The 14,636-nt window shown below is 36.9% G+C and overlaps 1 long non-coding RNA gene and 1 pseudogene across 4 annotated transcripts in view; both read left to right on the plus strand.

The window, feature by feature from the left end:
• The window catches only part of LOC123608660, a 501,461-nt gene that overhangs the window by 325,949 nt on the left and 160,876 nt on the right, over nt 1–14,636 (plus strand). The window lies entirely within an intron of this gene.
• Nucleotides 5,754–5,877, plus strand: LOC123610089 (annotated as a pseudogene).

Raw genomic sequence — 14,636 nt, forward strand, 5'->3', positions numbered from 1 at the left:
GATTAATGAAACACCAGAAACAGCTTTAAAATTTATGAGTTTATAAGTTTGAAATAATACCAGAAACTTTTTGCAAAAAGGGGAGAATTTCAATTTTAATGTCAGCTAGTAATGATGTAACCTCTCATGTTTAATCAATAAATCATTGGTGAAGGATTGGGGAGTTTATATAGAGAGTTTATACTTACCTCTTTTATCCAGTTTTTTTTTTAATTTTTTTTTAACGTTTATTTATTTTTGGGACAGAGAGAGACAGAGCATGAACTTGGGAGGGGCAGAGAGAGAGGGAGACACAGAATCGGAAGCAGGCTCTAGGCTCCGAGCCATCAGCCCAGAGCCTGACGCGGGGCTCGAACTCACGGACCGTGAGATTGTGACCTGAGCTGAAGTCGGACGCCTAACTGACTGAGCCACCCAGGCGCCCCTTATCCAGTTTTAATATAAGAATCTAAGGTGGGGCACCCGGTGGCTCAGTTGGTTAAGCATTCAACTTTGGCCTAGGTCATGATATTGCCGTTCCCAAGTTTGAGCCCCGAGCTGGGCTCTGTGCTGACAGCTCAGAGCCTGGAGCCTGTCTCCCTCTCTCTCTTTGCCCCTCCCCAACTCAGTTCTGTCTCTCTCTCTCTCTCTCTCTCTCTCTCTCTCTCTCAAAAATAAACATTAAAATTTTTAAAAATATATAAGAATCTAAGGCTTACTTGGAATTCAATGCTGAAAACTGGAGCCAGTATTTCAGATTAAAGGTACTGTCTTTGAAGGTAAAATGAATTAACCAAAATCACTGGAGTGTTTCAGTGTTTCCATTCAATGCCTAACCCAGGAAAAAAAAGCCTACTGAGTTTATATTTTTCAAGAGGATGTTTATGTATATGTGTGTTTAACATGTGTATAAATAAGATTTCATGAATATATATAGATATTATCATTACTTTATAAAATGTTCAAACACAGACATAATATATTTCTTCCATTTCTCACAGTTTTATGATCACTGCTTTATGAAGGATTTCAAATTGACCTTCATATAATCATCAGTTATAAAGGTTGTAAAGGTCATTTCAAATTGACCTCCATATAATCATCAGTTATAAAGGTTGTAAAAGGTTTTCTTTTGTGAAAAAATCATTACAAGATTATTGTTTTGTTTTGTTTTGTTTTGTCTTTTAGTTCAGAGATGTTTTGGGAGAATTTTTAGATTTTATAATTAAAAATATCATCTACATCAATTTCACTCAAATTGAATGAAAAGTGAAATATGGAAGAATATTAAATATTTAGAAAAGGAGAAGATTCAAAACAGCATGAAATGATTAATACTTAGTTGATTGCATTTATTAACATGCACTTTATAATAATAATGACATGTTATAGGATTTTTAGGTTGGCATTACTATTATATTTTTGTTTGCATAATTCAGTGACTAGCCTCTAATATCAAAATGTGTGAAGTTGTCATGATGATTTCTTTTGTTTTATTTTTAGAATCGCTTAATGTCCAACTTTCAATCACTCTCTTCTTTCCTCATCCACTCTATGGATGTATTGATTAAAATATCTCTCTATTAGGGATAGTAGGTGGTTGGGCATATGAATATGAAATTTGGGATAAAAGTTTCAACTGGAACTATATATATTTTAAAGTCATCCACAAAAAGATTCTTTTTGAAGCCATAAGGCTACATGAAATCACTAAGGCACCGAGTGATGAAGAAGGACCAAGACCTCGACCTTGCAGCATTACAAAATTGGAGTTCTGGAATAAGAAGAGGAATGAACACAGGAGACTGAGAAGGAGTGAACAGTGAGAAAGGAAGTAAAGAATATGGTGTCCTGGAGGCTCAGATGTAGAGAACAATCAGCTTTGTCCAAAAATGCTGACAGATCAGAAATGTGCTATAGACTAAGAATTAATCATTTTGTGATAGAGAAATCATTTTTAATCTCGACAAAAAACAAATTTGGTGAAGAGTTGGAGCAAAATCAACAATGAAGTAAGCCTGAGGTAGAATTGGGCAGGGGGAATTAGAAAAGGAAGTATAGACAACATTTTTGAAGAGTTTTGCTGCCAAGTGGATGAAGGAAATGGGACAATAAATACTGGAGAACTGGTGCAGTCATGAAAACGTATTTTAAATTGATAGACATATTAGCATAATATTATATTGATGAGATTGAGAGAGGGGAGGGAGAAGGGCAGAGGTGAGGGGGAGAGAGAGGGAGGGTGAGAGAAAGAGCAAGACAGAGAGAGACACACACACACAATGGTATATGGTATAATAGAGAAGAGTAAAAAACTGCCACAGGAAAGTAAGTAAAGGTAGGATTTGGAGAACAAATAGAACAAATAGGGATGGAGTTTGGGGAGATGAAAGGATAGTTTATATCTGTGATGCCAGGTAGGGAGGCAGATTATGTGAGTGCAGATAGATGGTAGGGGAGGTAGGTGGGTGTAGCTGGTGTTGGAGGTCTATGGAGGTTCTCTTCTGATGCTTAAATTTTGTCAAAGAAACGTGAAGGAGCATGATTTGCTCAGAGTGAATTTTGGGGTGAGACTGTTAGAGATTTAAGAACAGAATAAAAAAGGTATGATATAGTCATCTGGGGAGAGGAAGAGTAAATAGGCTAATGAAGTAGAAAGTGATCACATAGGTTGATTAAGGACATATTGTGAATGTGCAGCATTAAATGTGCACTTGAGATTCACAGTCATGAAATTAAAATGAGAAGAGTCAGCACAATTGAGAGATTTTCCTCTTAACTGTGGATGTAGGACCAGAATAAGTATAGAACTGAATTTAACAAGGGTTATGCTTTTGCCAAGAAAGTACAATAAAGTGTGAAGGGGGGGGGATTCAAGGGTATAAGATAAGCAAGGTGCCGATTATGTTAAACCATGGAATTCAAGCTAAATAAAAAGGAGAGAGAAGGTATGAAGATATGGGGATGGTGAAAAGTTATAAAATCGATGGATTAGAGATCCCAGTGCGTTGTAAGTATTTTGGAATCTGTATTATTACAGGAAATGACATAGAATGATAGAAAGTGGGGGTCAGTGAATGTGAATTATAAACTGAGATGACAAAAAGATTGATGTTATTGGCATTGACGAGAACTGGGGTGTGACCATGGCAGGTGGTAATTGTGGAAGTGTAGAAGACAAGATCGTTGTAGGAGAGGAATTGATGGAAATGAGAGACTAAGGTGGAAAAGAGGCAACAGCATAAACCTTGAACCCACAAGAATATACAAGGAGCAATGTTGGAGATTGATAATGAGCTACAAGCTAAGTCATGGAAAAATATAAGGGAGAGACAAAAATGTGAGGGAAACACATGCAGCAAAAATGATAGATTGTGGATGATGTAAATGAATGCTATGAGATTTAAAGCAGGCTTTTTTTTTTTTAGGAAGTAGGGAGGAAGAATAGCCTGAGAGCAACAATGAACAGTGAAGATGTCTACTTCACTGTTGTAGCAACAACAGACACCACTGGTGAAAGATGTAGGGGAGTTAGGGGCCTCAAGGAGGAATGAGGTCTTCTGGAGACAAGTGTGGAGAGAATATTCTGAAAAGAGGTGGAGGGTAACAGGGATTTCTCTAATGTGTTTCAGAGGGCCCAGTAGAAGGGATTTGGGGGTAGCCAAGGGGTGGGAGAAGTGGATGAAGAGGCTAGCATACAGTGAGTGAGACTTGTCCCCTGCATCTGGGACTTCTTGGGGGTGAATAAATGTATAAAAAGACCTAAAAATTTGAAGGGATTAGTGCTATGGCTGGCCAGGTTGTGATTTGGGTGGGGTTGGGCAGGAAGAAACCATAAGTGATGCCCTAGTCCTGGTGATGCAGTTGAAGAGGTTGGGAAAGATGGATTTGGAGTTCTAGTGGGGGCAGACCCACTCCTGACTGCAGGCTCATAGTCATGAACATGCAGGTGTTGTAAGTGGTATATCTAGAGAGGACTTCCCAGCTTCAATTTGGGCCTCCACTGGGTAGGGGACAAGTTTACTGACAGTGTTCCCATTCCTACTCGAACCCCAGGGTGCAGTTGTGAAACTCTGGGGAAAATCCGTTGTTACTCAGAACATGTGGGCCTCTGAAAATGAGTCTGGAAAGCCAAGGAAGCTTGATCTTAGACCCACGTGCATGCATCTTCCCAGCCTGTTATTGTTGAATAAGTGAGCTATGGAATGACTTCCTTCCTTCCTTCCTTCCTTCCTTCCTTCCTTCCTTCCTTCCTTCCTTCCTTCCTTTCTCTTTCTCTTTTTCTTTCTCTCTTTTTCTCTTTCTTTCTTTCTTTTGAGAGACAGAGACAGAGGGTGCAAGTGAGCAAGGGGCAGAGAGAGATCATAACCTGAACCGAAGTCAGATGCTTAATGACTGAGCCACCCAGGCGCCCTATGGAATGGCTTTTTTGAAATTTGTGGGGCACGTGGGTGGCTCAGTTGGTTAAGCTACTGACTTCAGCTCAGATCATGATCTCACGGCTCGTGAGTTCGAGCCCGTGTTGGGCTCTGTGCTGACAGAGTCTGGAGCCTGCTTCAGATTCTGTCTCTCTCTGCCCCTCCCCTGCTCATGCTCACTCTCCCTCTCTCTCTTTCTCTTTCTCTCTCTCAAAAATAAATAAACATTAAAATTTTTTTTTCTAAAAATTGTTAAGTCTCTTGGTATCCACAATTAAAAAACAAACAAACAAACCCCAAACTACTATTGTATTTAAGATGCATGGAGAAAGCCACTTTGGGGACCCTTGCCCCCTGGTGCTGCTTCTTTCTTCCTGGGCTAGGGCCATGTGGAGATGCTCAGCAGCATCCATGCTCAGCAGCATGGGTATGCAGCCTGGAGATGCTCAGCAGCATGGATAAACTCAGCTCCATGTTCATGAACTTTTTTTTGAAATGGAGGCAGGAGAGGTGGCATGTACATATTTTCCTGGGTATTGAAAGAGTGTTTCTCTGCTAAAAAGATGGGTAGTGAAATAGAAATGTGATTTCCTGGCTTCTTTCTCTACTTTAACAGTACCCAGCCTAACCAAAGAAAAACTCTTAGGAAGTTACATTTGCTCCTGCTCTGTGTTCCCAGCTCTATTCTGGTGTGTGTGTGTGTTTTAAACTCCTTTCCCAAATCACATATAGTTTATTTCAACTGTGTGTATTGTCTTAACCCCATCCTGTAACTATCGAAAATGCTGAACAATGCAGAGTTGTTTTTAATCGTTGATTTAATTGTTTCTTATAGTGTATTTAATAAAGCTTTTATTCTGTATGCATTTTACTACATCTGATATAAGCCATGCAAAATATTCCAGCTATTAGATATAAAGTATTAACATTCTTTTTTTAAAAAAGTTATCTCTCCACCCAATGTTGGGCTCAAACTCACGACCCTGAGATCAAGAGTCGCATGCTTTACTGACTAAGCCAGCCAGGCGCCACTTACCATCCTTTTTATACTTGATATTTAAGCGTTTCTTGAAGCATATAGTAATTTTCCATAATATTTCTAAATACTGGTGTTTTGAGTCTGGCTTCACATATTATCAAATGCTAGATCTTAGTTATCTTGGGAATGACTACAACATAATGATCAAATACATATTTTTGTACTTAGGTTTAAAAACACTTTTCTAATGATGTATATACACTATCCCTTTTGACTTTTGGAAAAAGTAATGTTGTGATAAAAGGACCTTTCATGGTTTTTCACATTTATTTCTCACATTCCTCTAAGTTGGGCTATGTTTTTCAACCTCAGCTGACATCCTTTCTCGGCCTTTTGGCCAAGATCAAGTGTAGTATCTGTTCTTATCAGCTGACAGAGGGAGAAACTGAAGAATTCAGAAATTAAATAATTCGCCCACGTTCACTCAATTATTTACCCAATGTTGAAGAAGTAGGAAAACAGATTTGAGCTCAAAAGACAAACCCAAAAGCCTCAGCGACTCACCGGTGCAACACGCCTGCTCATCCTCAAACTAATACAAGTAGTTTGTTATTTGCATTTTAATTTAATTCTGTTCATGTAATACTAATTAAAAGGCACGGTGTACACTTTATTTGTCAGGCCCTGCGGTATATGGATTATCATATGTAAGACTCCTTTAAGCCTCGCTGCACTATAATGTGGGGATAATTGCCATTGTATAAGAGCAAAAACAATTTATCTGTCCAAAGACACATTCTTGTTAAGTGGGACAGCTGGGCGTCAAATACAGTCAGACTCCAGATCCCGCAATATTAGTTGAGAGTTCAAATATTTCAGCAAAAATCCAGGTTGTAACAAATGTATTTTTTCCAGGTATAATGTCTGAAATTTTATAGTCTCTATGGACAGTTATATAACTTTAGGCACAATAGCTTTAGAGCAATCCAGTCGGTCAACTGTCAGTTTCTTAAATTCAAAAGAAGTTTTTGGTGCTTTTGTGCAAAATTCTAAAGTTAAAATAAAATGCCTAATTTGCACAAAGGCACCAGAACATTCCCTGTTTTCTCCATTAGTTTTATCCCAGTGAACATTGTACTATTCCTAAATATTTGATGAAGGCGATGAAGTGAATTAGTCCTCCAGATTGTGAAGGCTTGTGGAGTTATGCCCTTTTGGAAGCATTCTTTTGTCCTAGGAATGTCAAAGCTGGCAACTTTTTGATGGCAGTTTGTTTCTCCATCTGTCCCATACATTTAGAACAGTTGTGAAGTGAAGAATGGATTTCATACCATGCAAGTAGGTATGAAATCCTTTTACATGTTGCCAATCTGATTTCTCTAGGGAGAAGTCACCTGCGTGTTGGGCTTCTCTGACTGCCCAGGTGGAATAGTTACATTTTTTGACAAATCTTAAGAAAGCTTAAAAGTGACAGAGAAATAAATTCTAAATATTGGTGTTTATGTTATTAGTTGGGGTAGATTAGACTATGCTCTGGTGACAAATATACTTAGTGGCTTGACATACAAAGTCTGTTGCAGGTGCCACAGCAGGGCAACTTCCTTTCAGACTGCACCTTGCGAATCCAGAATGACAGAGCACAAAACTCCCAGGGCATGTGAGTGCCAGAGGGTTAAGCAGAAGCTATTTATGCCTTACACCAGAAGTGATATAGGCCACTTCTCATAGTCCCCTGTGAGGTCACAAGTTCCCATCTAATATATGAAAGCAGGAAGCAGCAAGTAAGAGAGGATAACTGGATGTGGGTGAGCAATCTCACTATAGTAATCTCTACTATAGCTCACAGCCCTCTTTGTTCAAAACATTTACCTTTCAATATTCTAGCCTTTTTGATGATGCAGATTATACAATCTGATATATCATCCAGATAAGTAATGTAGCTTTGAGTTGTTTAATAATTTATTTTGAAAGAGAAATCAAATTTATCACTTTTGGGGAATTCATTTATCCAAATTTTTGCCTTTTATGTTTGAAAAGATTATGTATGTAATATTGTAATATGAAAAATTAATGTTGCATAATTTTCACAAGCAAGAGGTAACTAGAAGATGTATACATTCCTAGTTTTCTCTAAAATATTGTCATCTCTAACATGGGAAGCATTTTAGGAGTTTTAAGGGCCTCTGAACAAGCTATGTGTTTCTGGCTGAGTGACTTAACCTCCCAAAGACATATGTCCTTAAATGGATGCAAGGAAAGTGGCAATATCTATTAGAAGGTTGTAGTTATTGAGAAAATTTGTGTAAAACCCTAAATGTGAGACAGGAAAACCATCAAAATCCTAGGGGAGAATATAGACAGTAACCTCTGTGATATCAGCTGCAGCAACTTCTTACTAGACATGTCTCTGGAGGAAAGGGAAACAAAAGCAAAAATACACTGTTGGGACTTCATCAAGATAAAAAGCTTCTGCACAGCAAATGAAACAATCAACAAAACTAAACAGCAATATTTAGAAAGGGAGAAGATATTTTCAAATGACAGATCTATGATAAAGGGTTAGTATCCAAAATCCATAAGGAACTTATCAAACTCAACACCTAAAAACCCCAAATAATCCAGTTAAGGAGTGAGCAGAAGACATGAATGGACATTTTTCCAAAGCAGATATCCAGATGGCTACCAGAACATGGTAAAATAGAACAAAAATAGAACATGAAAGTATGCTCAACATAACTCATCATCAGGGAAATACAAACTAAAACTACAATGACCTATCACCTCATACCTGTCAGAGTGGCTAAAATTAACAACACAGGAAAAACCAAATATTGGCAAGGATGTGCAGAAAGTGGAACCCTCTTCCACTGTTGGTGGGAATGCAAACTGGTGCAGCCACTCTGGAAAACAGTATGGGGTTTCTCAAAAAGTTAAAAATAGAACTACCCTGTGATCCAGCAATTGTACTACTAGGCATTTACTCAAAAGATACAAAAATACTGATTCAAAGGGATACATGCACCTTGAATTTTATAGCAGTGTATCAACAATAGCCAAATTATGGATGAATAAATGGAAAAGGAAGGTGTGGATCAGCTGATGAATGGATAAAGAAGGTATTATATATATATATATATTCATATATATATATATGAATATATATATTTATAGGAATATTATATACAGGAATATTATTTATATTATATTATTATAATATAATATATTATATTATTATAATATACTAGTATATTATATTATACTATATTAATAGTACATTATAATATACTAGTATATTATAATATTATCATCAGAAAGAATAAAATCTTGGGACGCCTGGGTGGCTCAGTCAGTTGAGCATCTGACTTCATCTCAGGTCATGATCTCGAGGATCGTGAGTTCGAACCCCACGTTGGTCTCTGGGCTGACAGCTTGGAGCCTGGAGCCTGCTTCGGATTGTGTGTCTCCCTCTCTTCCTGCCTCTTCCCTGTTCATGCTGTCTTTCTGTCTCTCAAAAATAAACGTAATTTTTTTAAAAAAAAAAGAATAAAACTTTCCATTTGCAATGATGTGGACGGAGCTAGAGTGTGTTATGTTAAGCCAAATAAGTCAGAAAGACAAATACCACGCGATTTCACTCATATATGGAATTTAAGAAATGAAACAGATGAACATAAGGGGGGGAAAAGTGAGGCATACCATAAAACAGACTCTTAACTATAGAGAACAGGGCTGCTGGAGGTGAGGTGAGCAGGGGGATGGGATAAAGGGGTGACAGGTATTAAGAAGGGCATTTGTGATGAGCACTGAGAGTTGCATGTAAGTGATGAATCACCAAATTCTACTCCTGAAACTAATATTACACTATATGCTAACTAACTAACTGGAATCTAAATAAAACTTAAATGAAAGAAAGAAAAAGAAGAAAGAAAGAAAAAAGAAAGAAAAGAAAGAAAAAGAAAGACAGAAAAGGCATAACACTTTTAAAAACTACAATAGCTTGTGGCATTTACTGAACCTCAGTGAAGTTAACTAGTACTATACAGAGCTGAAAAAGTGATAATTGTGTCTGTCAATCTTGACCCAAAACCAGGTTTATACATCCATTTGTTATCTACAGATTTCCCCAATGCTAAAAATGCTACTAAAGATTTTCCATAAATAATTGTTAACATACTTTGGGAGCCAAAATGAAAACTTATTCTAGCACATCTTATTCTGATAGTTTGTTTTTAACGTCTTTGATGATTTCTCCTGCTCTTGTTCTCTGGTTTTTAACATTAAAGCTCTTTTTGCGTACTTAATTTCCACAGAGAAAGTATAAATCCAGGAATGTATAAGTTAAGTATGATTGTTGTAGACCTATAAGAATTAAAAAATAAGAAATGTTATGTAGTTTTCAGAACTCTTTTTTTAATGTTTATTTATTTTGAGAGAGAGAGAGAGAGAGAGAGAGGGCGCATGTGTGCAAGTGAGGGGAAGGGCAGAGAGAGGGAGAAAAGAATCCCAAGCAGGCTCCACTCTCAGCACAGAGCCCAATGCAGGGCTCCATCCCATGAACCATGAGATCATGACCTGAAAGGAAATCAAGAGTGAGACTCTTTACAGACTGAGCTACCCAGGCACCCCTTCAGTACTCTTAACTTCATGGTTAGGGTTGTATTATGGGTTGAGTTGTGCCCTTCTCAAAACTGATATTTGGAGTTTCTGTCCCCAATACCTTAGAATGTGATTTTATTTGGAAATAGTCATTGCAGATGTAATTAGATGTGTTAGGAAGAGATCATACTAGAGTAGGGTGGGCTCCTAATGCAATATGACTGATGTCCTTATAAAAAGAGGAAATTTTGACACAAGGACATGTACAGATTGGAGATGATGTAAAGACTCAGGAGAATACCATCTACACTCCAAGAGATGACTTATGTCACCACCCTCAGAAGGAACCAATCCTACCAACAGCTCAGCCTTAGACTTCCGGGCTCCAGAACTGTGAAAGAATAAATTTCTGTTATTTAAGCCATCCAATTTGTGGTACTTTGTTATGGTAGCCCTAGAAAACATACATAGGTTGTCGTACATTTCAATCTTACATATATTTTAAACTCCATTAGAAATTATTAATATTGATATACATTTCCAGGACCTTATGAGAAAATCTTGAAGTACCAGGTATAATCTGAGATATCCTTCCTCAGCTGCATAACTTGCCCAGATAATATGAAATTATAAAACGCTTTTTTTTATTTTAGAGAGAGAGAGAGCAAGCGAGCACAAATGAGATAGAGGGGCAGTGGGAGAGAGAGAGAGAGAGGGACAGAAAGAGAGAGAGAGGGAGGGAGGGAGGGGGAGTCTTAAGCAGGCTCCATGCTGAATGTGGAGCCTGTTGCAAGGCTTGATCCCACAACCCTGGGATCATGCCCTGAGCCCAAATCAAGAGTAGTACATCCAACCAACTGAGCCACCCTCATGCCTCTAAATAAAACTCTTAAACTATATGACTGGCTTAGTAAAAATGTATTTTTTAATGTTTATTTATTTTTGGGAAAGAGAGAGACAGTGTGCAAGTCGGGGAGAAGAGGGAGACACAGAATCCGAAGCAGGCTCCAGGCTCTGAGCTGAGCTGGGCACAGAGCCCAATGCGAGGCTCAGACCCACAAACCATGAGATCATGACCTGAATCAAAGTCGGATGCTTAATCAACTGAGCCACCCAGGTGCCCCATAAATGTATTTTTTTTAATAGAGGGAGTTTCTTGTCTCCAACTGTCCTAGGGCATTATGTTTTGCAAACTAATCTGTGCTCTTAAAGTTCACTTGTGTGGAAGATGTGTACATCTTTGCACTCTGCTGCATGGGTGGTCAGCAAAGAGTAATTGCTCATCCACAAACTAGCTGGAGATATAAATGTCTTTTGTTGGCAGTGGGAGGTTTTGTAATGTCAAAGGATCTTTCAATGGATTTAATTTATGTAAACTAAATTTAGATATATCTCTAGCCTTTGGACGTCAGAGGGCAGAAGGACATGTGGTACAATAAATAGATGTCTCTTTTGGGCTATATAATAATATCTTAACTCTTTAGAATTTAGTGTCTATGTGTATTTTCTATAGCAACACTTCCTTGGGTCTTTATTGCAACGATTCCTGATTTTTTCAAATGATATTTTTCGTGTGCATGTAGACTGTTGAAGCTCGAGATAAATAATACATGAAGTCCTTCAGCCATGCCTTTAATGCGAGCACTGAAGATTTGTTTTCAGAGCTAAAACTGTTGATACTGTGGCTCTAAACCTGAACTTTAAACACAAATGAAATTTCTCTTTTTAGTTTGCTCCTGTCCTCCTCTCTTCCACTTTTCTCCCATTTATATTGTGGCAATGAACACTTGATGTCATAAAATATCCCCCTAGGAGCAATTGAATGTGTGTCTAACTGGGAGGAGAATGTGTAGACTCTAAATCAAGATTCTTTATTTTACCCAGGAGGAGCTACTGTAATGTTTGTGAGGCCAGAGTACACAAGGCAGAGATCAAACTTGGGAGCAAACCTCTCATCATTACCTTTGTGATTGCCAATTTGAATCTTTCCTCTTTTTTTTTTTTTAATGTGTGAGTTTAATCTTCTCAATTTTGTGTCCTCAGGTGGAATCCTACAAGTATAATTTTTTTATATATAAAATGACCGGTTGAAAAAGAAAAATCGTAATGGTACTCATTGGTCCTGATGAGCAGAATTTGATAACCTCCTTCACCTGCCAACCCTAGCTTAATGTCACAAGTGCTATGTTGTCAAATTGTTATATATTCACTTTGACCTTATAAATAAGACCCAACTGTGTCTTATTTATTTTGGATATTGTTTTTCATCTCCAAGAATGGAAATAATTCTATCATGCACTTGAATGTGCTTGTGTGTTGATGATAAAATTTCCATTGTGTGTGTTGAATAACATCATGTCTTCTCTTTGAGTTCCAACACTGTAAGGATGAAGCACTTACACATGAACATTATTACTTATTTCTGGGCTAGCTGCTGTCCTGGTCTATATAACATGATTTACCTGTGGTTCATTGTTTTCAAACTTTAAGACAAGATTCTTTTTTGAATTCCATTATGTAAAGTTACTCAATGTCATGATCATAAAAATTATATATATTATAGACACTTTCTATCATAATTATCTTATTTTTTATAAGAATAGAATGAAAATCAGAGAACTGTTCATGGTTGTCAGTTATAAGTAGTGGAGAGTGACCTTGAACTCTGATCTACCTTTCAATACACATTTTACACACATCACCCTATCACTCTGCTTAAAAACTCTACTGTTTCAATCCACTGTTTTCAATTCACCTAACAACTTGGATGAAATATCTGTTGACTATAGTAGTTGGGTTTTGAAATTTTTTTCAATGGTAATGAAAAATTGGCTCTCCTAACTTGAGCCAATTTCCCCATTTGTATCCCTTCTGAGTCATTTATAAGATGGTTCAGTTGCCCCTGGGGTTATTCTTGGAAGAAACATTCTCTACTTAATATTCAGTTCTCTAGTTCTGTCACACAAGGTCCAGCACATATATCAGCACATAATAGGCCCTCAGTAAATATTATTTTCTTCTCTGCTTTCTCTTCAGTAATTTAATTTGCCTGTCTTTGTCCCTTTGGTTTAAAGCTTTGATTCCTAATATCGTGAAGACAAAGAATACAATTCCTATCCTCTCCATCTTCGTTTTGAAAGTCTATCTTCTTAGGTCTTCTTAAATGTGTGTGTGTGTGTGTGTGTGTGTGTGTATATATATATATATATATATATATATATATATATATATATATATATATATCATGCTATGGCCATTTCTCTGGCCTTTTCTTCTCTGTATTCTTAGTATCCTTCTTATGTATAAAATATGTTAGTCCAAGCCTCTTATTTTTTCTTTCCATTATTCTTTGAAAACATCTTCTTTTGGTAAATGTTAAATCTATTAACCTGATCCTGGGCTCCAATTCTATATTTTTCTACTCTTTGCTTGGCTAATTCTTGTTATCTTGAAATCACCTCAAATTCTCTATGTTAAGACACTTCTTTCCTAACTGTGTTTACTTTCAGGTAACTGTCCTACTTCTATTTTTGATATATCTATTCTTTCAGGCCATCAGATCCAACATTTCCTTTGCAGACTCAGTCCCCATCAACTAGAGTTGACTATGATTTGTCTATTTTATTCATTTCTTCTTCTTTCTCACTGCTGCCATTATTTCAGTTCCCAAGCTTTAAATTGCCACTTGGACCATTTTTGCCTTCAGTCTCCTTCCCTATTTGAATTCTTCTGATGTACCACTGGTATTTCTAACCCAAAACTTCCAATGAATACCTTCTTTAGTCAGATATACTTAGTGGTTTTCCATTGTCACACTGTAAAATACAAATTCTTTAGACTTTCAATAAAGACTCTTGCGATCTGTCCTTAAAATCTATTTGAAACATCAACTTCTACTGTTTTCTTTTTACAAATTCCTCAAGCTGATCAAGATCTTATGATCTGAGCGTTGAAAATTTGATTCTATGTGCATACGGAGAATTAGAATAAATATATATCATACGTCTATTTACCATAGTAAGACATTCCCTAATATATATTCATTGAGATTTGATGTTGAGGAAATTCAAACTGCCTCAACTTATACTAACATAAGTGATAAATGGCAATAAATTTGGTTGCATTATATTTTCTCTTAAAAAAGCTGAACTTATTTGCTAATGTACTGTCTGAAAACTTGTTCTATGCTTTTCTATGATCTTTGTGATCAAACTGGAATCCCCCTTAGGTAATTATGGCAACATTAAAAATGTATGATTATTTTTAGGTTCTCAATTTAATAAGATGCTTGTCTTAATTGCTAAAAGTAATTGTTTTGAAAGTAGCTAAAAACCCTCATTAACCTCGTTAATAGGCTATAAAATCATAATCATGGTGATAAAGAAGCAGCCTTATATAGAGCATTCAAATTCTTACTGTAACTTATAGCACTGAATTGCATGTTTCCCTTGTAATAAAACACTAAGATAAACAGGACAGTTGAGAAAAACAAGTTTATGTTATTTGTTTGAAATTATATAAGTAATGTTAAAGTCAAGATCTGATTCTCTTGAATCAGCTTAAGACCTAGGTGTTTAAGCAATCTCAGCCCCAGACACACAATGCTTGAAAACATTCCATAGCAGGAACATATGGACTGTAGCATCAGATAATTGAGTTGGAAG

Source organism: Leopardus geoffroyi, chromosome B2 (assembly GCF_018350155.1).
Source record: "Leopardus geoffroyi isolate Oge1 chromosome B2, O.geoffroyi_Oge1_pat1.0, whole genome shotgun sequence".
NCBI classification, from domain to species: Eukaryota; Metazoa; Chordata; class Mammalia; order Carnivora; family Felidae; genus Leopardus; species Leopardus geoffroyi.